The 10,456-nt window shown below is 35.3% G+C and overlaps 1 long non-coding RNA gene across 1 annotated transcript; it reads left to right on the plus strand.

Annotated features, from left to right (window-relative positions):
* The first annotated feature begins 5,225 nt into the window (after nt 1-5,225).
* LOC144375841 (uncharacterized) lies at nt 5,226-9,121 on the plus strand. The gene is made up of 3 exons (XR_013435694.1): nt 5,226-5,342; nt 5,498-5,671; nt 8,704-9,121. It is a non-coding gene; the product is annotated as an uncharacterized LOC144375841 (long non-coding RNA).
* Nucleotides 9,122-10,456: the final 1,335 nt, after the last annotated feature.

The following is a 10,456-nucleotide window of genomic DNA, read 5'->3' on the forward strand; positions in this document are numbered from 1 at the left end:
CATGTGCAGTGGCACAGAACAACTCTCTTCAGGCAAAGCTACATGGTGTTGAGGATGGTTAATGGGACTCTGGGTGCTTACATATGTTAATAACACCATGAGCCAGAGCTGGTGACACATGTGTATGTAACATCAGAGGCTGCTAAATATGGCGAGCAGTGGCTCGTGACAGGTGTTGGAAGTGGTATTGTGCATGTGCAACTGCCGGTCCAACATCTGGCAGTGTGCATGGATATGGCTGCAGGTGTACACCCATCACATGGGATTGTGCCTCCAGTATAGGCTGCAGCCTTCATGTTCTCTTGCACAGGAAAAGGCTGTTTGGTGACCTTGAGTCTGGATTTGTGGCAATCTAGCTGAGGTTACCTTGGGTAGGCAGAATCTAGAGGTAGTGGTATAGGTGCTTGGAGACTGTGAATGCAAATACCTTTGAGGCTTTTTGTAGTAGGGAAAGATGCAGGGTTCCTCTGTGGCTATTGGTTTCCTCAGTGGCAAAAACTACTGCAGTCTGTTTGGAGCAAGCACCTGAAGTATGTAATGGCAAACCCTGAGGGAATGCCAGAAATGAAGGCTAGAGTTGTTTACAGAAGGAGACAGTGCAGAGTTTGTGGGGGTTCTGGGCACAGTAGCCACTGGGGACGATGATTTCTTTGACTGCAAGTTGATCCATGTGTTGCACCACTTCTTTGTTTCAGGTCATCTCCAAATAGCTCATCTCTTCTTCTCTGCTCAGTAATCTGGGTCGGGAGAAACCGAATCAGGACATTTTGGTACTACACTGGAAAGCCTAGGGTGATGGTTGTACACTATTCTCCTTTTGCTTTTGAGTGGAACTGGTGGGCTGCTTACTCCCTCTTTGTGTTGATCAGAGCTATGTTAGGGAGTGGATGATGCAGCAGAGTGACACTAAAATTGCTTTTGGCGCAGTTATTCTGTTGTTTTCTTCTAATCTGTTGCTTTAAATTAAATGCATTCCTGAATTTTTCCAGATTTTTTTAATGGACATCTTAAGTCAGGGATCTCCTTTTCTGCCATTTACTGAATAAAGTAATAGGAAGAGTGCAGTATTTGTTTCCTGCTGTGGACATAGGCAGCTGTGCAATGGCAGAGAGGATGAGTCCTGCCCACCCAGGTCTGGGTGTGGGGTGTTCTCACCTGCTCGCCATTGAGTCCCACCTGATTCTGGTGGAGCATTTCACTCACTGTATGGGTCTTGGGGGTCTCAGAGCAGTCCCACCTGGTTCTTGGTGGGGTCTGTACAGAATAGCCAGGCGCTGATCACAGTACAGGGGGCGGACCTTCCAGGAGCCAATCACCTAGGGCCATGCAGATTGTGGAATGTGCATTTGTGTTTATCAGTGTCACCTGGCAACGACTATTTTGCCAATTGGTTGGTAGATAAGTAATGGCAGACCTGCTTTGGTAGGCTACTCGACAGAGGTTGTTACCTAATTGTCTTTAATATGGATAGATCCTGGAGAAAGTTTGTTTATATAAGCCTGGGAGTCAAGTTTTTCGGATATAACCCTCTTGGGAAGATCCACCAGGCTGCCAAAAATTGTGAACTGGGAAGAATTAAGCGTTATCTGGGACGTGGATGTAATGTTGATGGCACCGATCATAAAAATAGGTAATAGGGTCTGGGAGGCCAGGGACTGAGGGGTAAGGGACCAATGGGCTGATGGAATTGAAGCCTGTACCATCCAGGCTGTGCCAATGGGAGCAGAGCAGAAAGGATACCAGTTCTCCTTTCACCAGAATATTTGACTTTAATATTCTGTGGAGTCCTCAATATCCAGGACCTGCACACCTTGGAAGTTCAGTACCCAGGACTTCTAATGGGCAGCTAAACAAAACCAAATTTTTAACTGGTTTCCCAGACACTTAAAATTTCCCTATAAGGTCACTGATTTTTTTAAAAAAAATAAATACACACAACAGCTTTTAATGTACACATTTTCAAAAGCATTGAAAAATTTTCAGATGTAATCTATTACCTGTTGTGTCCCAAGAGCCTCATAAGAACTCTGAATTGGGAAGATGGCTCCATGTTCTTTCTTTTTTTAATATTTTTAAAATTCCTTCACACTAGTATATTTAGGGGTGTGTCTTCCACCTCTAAAAATAAGATTTTACTTATTTCTCACATGCTTCACTCACTAATTTATGAAATTCTTAGGATAACTTGGTGTCATCTTGATCATCCAACCATTTTCATAACAACAGTGTTGACAAGCCCTGAATTTTCTGCAAATACTTCATTAACTTCAGTTAGTGAAGTTAACTACCTTTAACTACCTTTCCACAGAGGAAACTAGAGTTCACTGGCAGCTTTCACACTTTCCAAAACACCAAACACAGCATGCTTTTTCAATTTTGTTATCACTTTAGACTAAAGTAAAAAAGCATCTGCCAAAAGCTTCTCACACAAAATTCCAAAATTGCTGATTCCACTGTTCCAGTACCCTTTCCTATAGTTATCCATTACTGTGTATCTGTACAAGCATGAAGAGTAGAGCATTGGTTGAGAGCATCCAGGCATTGCAAGCTCTCAGTCACCAGGGCCAAGGGAGTAACACACAAAGGGTGCCTACAGTGCTGCCTGCTGCTGCCCTACTGTAGCTTGCCCTACTCTGTTCTGAAGGAACTAAGAGTATGAAAGGTAGGCCTTTCTTGTGGTTTGTGCATTAGAATACTCACTGACCCCAAATGTGTGCTCTCTCTGTGGTTATCAATTTCACAAAAACAAATAAAAGTATCTGTACATTTTTTAGTTCCACACGCAGTCTTTTAGGGTCATGATGACACTAAGAAAATGTTTGTAATAACAAAGACTTGCCATTCTGTGTATCAAAATACATTATTAACTTTCACAAATTACTTGTTTGCCAATGGCCAAAAGATCAGTGACTGGAACAGGATAAAAAGAATACTCAAATATCTGGAAGGGAGAGTAAAATGGAATTGGTAGGTAGTGGCATGCACAGTTTTAAATGTGGCACAGCAGTTATCATTAAATCTTCTATTTGAGGAGCAATAAACAGCTCAAGCCATAATCAGCATCCCAATACCACTACTCTTCATCTTCAAAATATTGTAGCTGCGAAATTTATTTCATTTGTTAGACTTAAATTCCTTCTATTGCCAAGGGCATAAATATTTTTTCTATGTTCATATGTCACTTTTACTTGAGCATCTGTAAAATTAGAGTATTTTATCTGATTAAATTAGAATTCCAAGGTTGGAAATGTAGCTCAATGTTAGAGCACTTCTTGCATGTCAAAGCAAAGGGTATGGGTGTAATCCCCAGCAAAACAACAACAATAACATTGTCATCATCATCAACATAATAAATTTTAAAAAGAGAGGTAGGAAAAAAAGAGGTCTTCTTTCAAATTCATTATTTCTTAGAATGCCTTTGCCAACATGAAGAAAGCATTTATGTTTTTTTCTTATGCATTTCTATATAGATGTCCTATAGTGCATTTCATGTATTGTAGGTATTACTATACATACATTTCTTATATATGTATATTTTATTTTACATATGCAATTATAGGTTAATAATTTTGTTTTGGTGAGAATAGAAGAGAGCAAGTATAAAAGATTATTACTCCTGAAAAATATTGCTTTACTTTATAAAAGTTTCCCATAAAATTACTAAACTTCTCAACTTTAATATTTTTAAGTGAAACTTTTATAAAGTAAAGCATTAAAGAATTATTCTTTAATTCTATTCATTTGTACTCATAAAATGAATACGTTTTTAATGCGCAAGAACTGCACAGCTACTTATTTTGTATTTGACATATTCTACTATCTCAGAGAACTCTTACATAAAAACTTTCTAGGTGTGACCAGTTAATTAAAACTGACGTGATAGGACTCAATTTCAAATGAAACAGTTCTTCCTCCTTTTCAATCATGCATTCATGGAGGTAAGAAATTGTAAATGTCCCTTGTGAAAAATTAAGACAGTATTAAATACGGAACATTGAAAACACCTGATTCATATATAAATCCTGTATATATAAATACTGAATTAATTTAACCATTCTAATTCATTTGGGTTCTTTTTCCTTTGGCATTAAGTTTGCTTTCGGTTTGGCCTTTTACTGTTATTATTCAGCCTACTTTACCTATCATACATATTTAAACTGAATTTAAATGCCATCCATGTCATGAGAACTGCCATAAATGTATTGTTTGTCTCACATTTCACTTAAGGTAAGGCACCATGAATTATGATGGTTCTTTATTTTGTTTATGAAGAAAAAATTAAATGCTGCTAATTATAGTTGTAATGCAGCCTGAATTATTAGTGGGATTCCATTGTCAGTGTTGTTAAAATGATAAGAAAAAATCATCTTAGACTCATTGAAATACATAGTTTTAAAAATATATTTTTAAAAATCACTACAATACTACTAACTTATTAATTGAAATACTCTTAGTTGATAAAAAGCAATAATATTGATTACAATAGCTACCAATTATGGAGCTGTTGCTGGTGCTACAAAACCTTCAGATGTTTTACATAGATTCTCCATTAAGCATCCTGGTGGTATCCAGGGAGATACTCATTTTAATCCTTACTTTTTTAGGAATTTGAGGGAGAGTAAGACTGTGGAATAACTAGTACATCACAGAGTCTAAAGTAGAATTCGTACTGAAGATGAGCTAAATCTCAAGTCCATATTCTTTCTAGGCAATTGGGCTGCTCTGCTCTGGGGGTGTGGTTCTGTGGTAGAGCCCTTCCTTCCTTAGAATGCTTCAGGCCTGGGTTCTATCCCCAGCAATATGAAAACAAAGCAAACAAAAATAAGTAAAATCAATGGAACAAGGCACAGTTGCACATACCCATGGTTCCAGTGACTTAGGATGCTGAGGCAAGAGCATTGGAAGTTTAAGACTACAGTGGGCAATTTAGTGAGACCCTGCATCAAAATTATTTATATAATAAAAATGTGCTTAGGATATGACTCATTAGTTGAGTAACCCAGGGTACAATCCCCAGCAGTATCAGAAACAAGAAATAAGAAGAAAATGTCAGTGGCATAGGCTGATCATTTATTAATAAAATAAGTAATGACAGCTACTAAATATTGTACTTTCTTCATAAGAAAATAGAGGAATTATGAGCTACTTAATGTTTATAATTGCATAAATAATTGTATATTTCAAAAGGTACCTTATGAATTCCTAATAAAGCTTATTACTTGCACAGAACCCCTCTACATTATGCCTGTGCCTATGGCAGACCAGCAGTGGTGGCTCTTCTAGTGAAGAGGAAATGTAATGTCGATTTGTGTGACAGTGATGGCAACACACCATTGATGAAGGTAGATATACCAGTGGTTTTGCAGGAAATGAATTTGATGAAATGCTTAGAAGAAAAATTGGTTAATGCCATTTAGTTATAACTAATGAATAAAACGTGAAATATTTTTCTTGGATTTCCAAAATTTACAATCTATTTCTTGGTTAAAACCAACAGGCCCTACAATATGAAGAAGAGGAATGTGCAATTATTCTTCTAGAACATGGTGCCAATCCAAATGTTCACAACAACAAGGGTGAAACTCCGCTCCACTATGTTATCTTTTATAGGAACACATTAATAGCAACAAAACTGCTTTCATACAACGCAGATATTGAAGCCAAAAACACGGTATATACATCAATCACTATTATTTTCAAAATATTTAAAATTTTTCTTAAAATTAACAGTAATGCATGTTAAAAAATACTGATCATAAGCAAATTTTCCTTTTATTAAAATACTAGCAAATGTTGGAAGTTCTCCTCGTATTCTTCCTCCTCCTTTTGTAGCTCATGTGTGTATTTAGTTTGCCTCCATCAGTTGAATCCACACTTAGAATTCAAGAGACTCATGCAGAAATCTGAACTTCAAGCTTCTGTGAAGGAATCTGATGCGGTCCCCTTGAGCCATAGTACTGTGTGGTGTGGTGTGCAGGGTTTGCCTCCCACATGCTGGGCACACATGTTCTTCAGTTTGCTTCTGGCAACTGCAGCACTTACTCCAATCACCTACTTTGCCTCTATAAATGAGGTTACAACTCCTCTTTTTTAATATAGTGTGATAAAGATTTCATGGTGTTTTCTACTGATATACAAGAATATGGACTACATAATATATTATGAATCTTTTTCATATGGGATTAATTGTTTGAATTTAGAATTTGGAAGTTAAACAGTTTTCTCTATATATACTATAAAAATCATGTTTCCACTGGAATTTTTGAAAGGCTGATTAGGTCACTCATTGCTAGAATGGATAAATTATTGCTAGAAGTAGATAACTCATGGATTTTGCCAGCTGTACTATGTATCAGTCTTCCGCTTTGTTCCTTAAAAATGCAAATGTTTAGTGCCTTTCATGATGCTACAAGTAATATGTGTAGATCAGCATAAATCTTGATGATACACCAAATTTCTGAATTAAATTTTGCCTAAAATTATAAGTAACTTTAAGGAGCAATTAAAGTGGATGAGAATAAAAAGAATTTTGGAAAATAACCAAGCATTATGTTACCAGGATTGTCGTTACAAGTGAGAATACATTTTCAATGTTATTTTTATTAGAGTTTATAGTTTTACATAGTAGTTGAATTCATTCCCCCAAAATCTTACATGCATGGAATTCCAGTTGAGTCATTGATTCCCTCTTTTCCATCTGTCTACCCCTCCTCCTCCGTTCTCCCCCTCCTATTCTCCGGGACCTCCTTTCACCTGTCTATTTATTTATATTTGGTTGATTCTTTTTACTTATACATAAGGGTGCAATTACCTGTGGTATATTTATATATGCGTATAACATGAATTTTAAAGATTTCCTTCTTCATTGCCTTCCCTTTTTCATTATCTCTGTGCCTCTCAATCTTCTTTTTCTACACTAATGATCTTCTTTACATCTTTTGATATTCTGTTCTTCATTTCTTTTTCTTTAATTAACTCCAGCTTCCACATATGAAACATTTTACATTTGAGTTTCTTATTTGACTTATTTCACTTAGCATGATATTCTTGGATACCAACTCATTTACGAACAAATGACATAATGTATTTTTATGGCTGAGTAATACTCCATTGTATGTAAGTGCACCAGAATTTCTTAATCCTTTCATCCATTCACAGGTACTTGGGTTAATTTCATAATTTACCTGTTGTGAATTGTGCTACTGTAAACACACATGTGACTGTATTAATATACAGTTACATGTAAAATTTTGTTTTACTAATTTGGGGAAAATACTGTGTCGTGGGATAGTTGTTTCATGTTGTGGTTCCCTTCTTAGATTTTGGGAAATCTCCAAACTGTTTTCCAGGGTGGTTGTACTAGTATGTAGTCCCACCAACAGTGTAAACGTGTGCGTTACCCCCACATTCTTTTTTTTTTTTTACTATTGTGGCTGGAGTAAGATAAAGTCTTAGTGTAGTTTTTATTTGCATTAACATAATTGCTAGAGATGTAGAAGACTTTTTTATATATAGTTGGGACATTTGTGTTTCTTTTGAGAAATTTCTGTTTAGTTCTTTTGCTCAGTTATTGGCTGGGTGGTTTTTTTGTTTGTTTGTTTGGAGTTTTAAAAAATATTTATATTTTAATTCTTATTGGACACAATACGTTGATTTTATTTATTTTATGTGCTGCTGAGGATCAAACCCAGGGCTAGGTGAATGCTCTACCACTGAGCCATAATCCCAGCTCTGTGTTAATTTTTTTTGAGTTGGTTATTTCTCTTTGTTAATCCCCTCTCAGTGGATTAGTTGGGAAAATTTTCTCCAATTGCATAAAAATAATATATTTTTGTATTGAACTTTCTGACATGTAAGATAAATATCTTTCAACTTATAATAAGAGAAGAAACAGGAACAATTATGAAAAAGCAACATAGTTTACTCAGACTCTATCAATTTTAAGCAGAAATTCCTTACATTGGAATCTGGGATTCTGATTTCATAAATAAAAAAGAATCAAGTGGACTTGTATAACATGGAGAAAACTTCCATGTTGCTGGAAAGCTCTCAGAAATATATTCCTGTAACTTCAATTGTTCACATGTGAATATCTCCAATAAAAAATCAGTGTCAAGTAGGTGTTAAGCAATGGAAAAGCTATTTCTGTACTACTGGACATACAATGCACAGTTGTGTAAATTTTCTCGAACAGTAAAACAAGGAATCTTTTCTATGATGCTTGGTATTACTGGAAAAGTAGACGTTCTTCAGAATATGATTTATACACCCTACTAGTGAGTTGAGAATTTGGCTTGTTAGTGAAATATAATACTTATATCCTTTACTAATATGTATTAGGGAATGGGTCTATTGGGATATAAAATACAGTTTATGTTCTAAAGATGCTCTTGGTTGAGGAGGGTTCATGTTACATAACTCCAAGATGCCAGGATGAATGGTTGACAGCAGCAAAGATCCATGGAAACAGTAAATGTATGAAGCAGTTTTAGAAATGCTGGAGTTCATGTGGCCACTCTAGGCAGAGGAGAGGCATCTCAAAATGAAAGAGCAGCACGTATGGAAGCAGAATGGGAAGAGAAGAGAGTGGCTACTCTTAATTTACATTATTATTATATGCTGATGTTCATACAGTATTTTGTAAGGTTAACTTCAGTAGAAAAATAGTAATTTTGTGAATAAACTATATTTGTTGTTTTTCAGAGTGGCCAAACACCACTTTTACTTGCCATAAAGAAAAACAGAAAGATGATGGTAGAATTTTTTATTAAGAATAAAGCAAACATACATGAAGTTGATGATAAGGGAAGGTATAGTACTTTATATTTTTTGGAAAAAGGTTAATATTGTAGTAAAATCACTCAAGTTAAAAATATTAAATTAATGGGAATGACATAATCATTGGAATAGAGTGAAATTTATGAACATAAACTAAAATTAAGGAGAAAAGCAATTATTCAAACTGAGCAACACAAATAAGAGTATGTAGTATGATTCACATGCCCTTATAATTATTGGCTGATGATTACTATTTGATTTTGTTGATCACATAATCTTGTGTTAGCTAGAGTTTTCATGTTAGTTTTGTAAAATATAGACTTTTAGTTTGTGCTTTTATTCAGTATTGAACTTTTTAAATTTTCTGCAATATTTCATCTTCTGGTATAGTTTTCTTTTGGAAATGCTGTGTTGAGTATAGATAGACATTGAGAATTATTTTTTCCTTTATATGACTATTTGCTTTAAATTACTTCATTTGTAGAATATTGATTTCAGATTTTTCCTAAGTGACGTCTAATTAGTCTTAACAAATTTTGAACATTTATAATGAAAAAGAGTGTAACATATGCTTGAAATCTGGTTGCAAGATTATACATGTAGCATTGATTTCAATGCCTGGCATATGCTTCTCAGAGTGAATGACTGAAGCAACAATTATTATTAGTATCACCAGTGCTACTATTATTATGTTATACCTGCAAATACCTTTTTTACTCCTTGACCTTTGGCTGACTATGAGTTGCAATATATTACATCACTCTAAGAAAGAAATGGAGCTTTATTCATTGAAATCTTTGCCAACTCCAGATGAATGACCTCATCATAATTAATGTTCTTTGAAGGATTTTAAGTTTGTAACTCTCCCCTTTTGGGACACGTGATTTATTTTTTTATGTGTTTGTTTTCCTTTTAGACTTACAAATGATTTAGAAAGATAAAGATTTGATCTTCCAAGATGTATATGTCTGTTAGTGTATGTAAAGCTAGATGTCAAATTGGTAAAATGTGTTACAATGGCTTTTTTAAATAAACTTATTAAAATACCTAAATTTGAAGTTATCTCTCTTATTTTAGAACAGCCCTCATGTTGGCTGTGGAACATAAGTCAACACACATAGCTGAGCTGTTGCTTCAATGTGGTGTTAATGTGTCTGCTTCAGATAATTGTGGAGAGATTGCCTTGTCTTATGCCATTGCTAATGGAAATACTGAGTAAGTATTTACATTACAATACTAATCAACATTAAATGTACATCCACAATGGTTACACCTGTTGCATCTTATATATGAGGTGAGATTTCATAGCATTACTATGTATGGAACCGTAGTGAGTTAGGACAGTTCATTAGTCAGAAACACTTCAAAGTCTAGCCAAGAAGCAATGATGATACTTTGATTGGGCAAAGAGAAGGATGGGGAGGAGTAATGGAGGCAAGAAAGATGGTGGAATGAGATAGACATTATTACCTTGGTACAGGTATGACTGCATATATGATGCAATGGTACATCCTGTAAAATCAGAAATGAAAGTTGTTGCAGTTGTGTCCAATGAATCAAATTGCACTACTGTCATATATACATAATTAAAATGGATTAGTTATTTAAAAAAATAAGTAGTGATGTGTGCATGAGTCACCTTCAAGGTTTGTTCTCTCCTCTCTCTTCCCCTCTCCTT

Source organism: Ictidomys tridecemlineatus, chromosome 3 (assembly GCF_052094955.1).
Source record: "Ictidomys tridecemlineatus isolate mIctTri1 chromosome 3, mIctTri1.hap1, whole genome shotgun sequence".
Taxonomy (NCBI): domain Eukaryota; kingdom Metazoa; phylum Chordata; class Mammalia; order Rodentia; family Sciuridae; genus Ictidomys; species Ictidomys tridecemlineatus.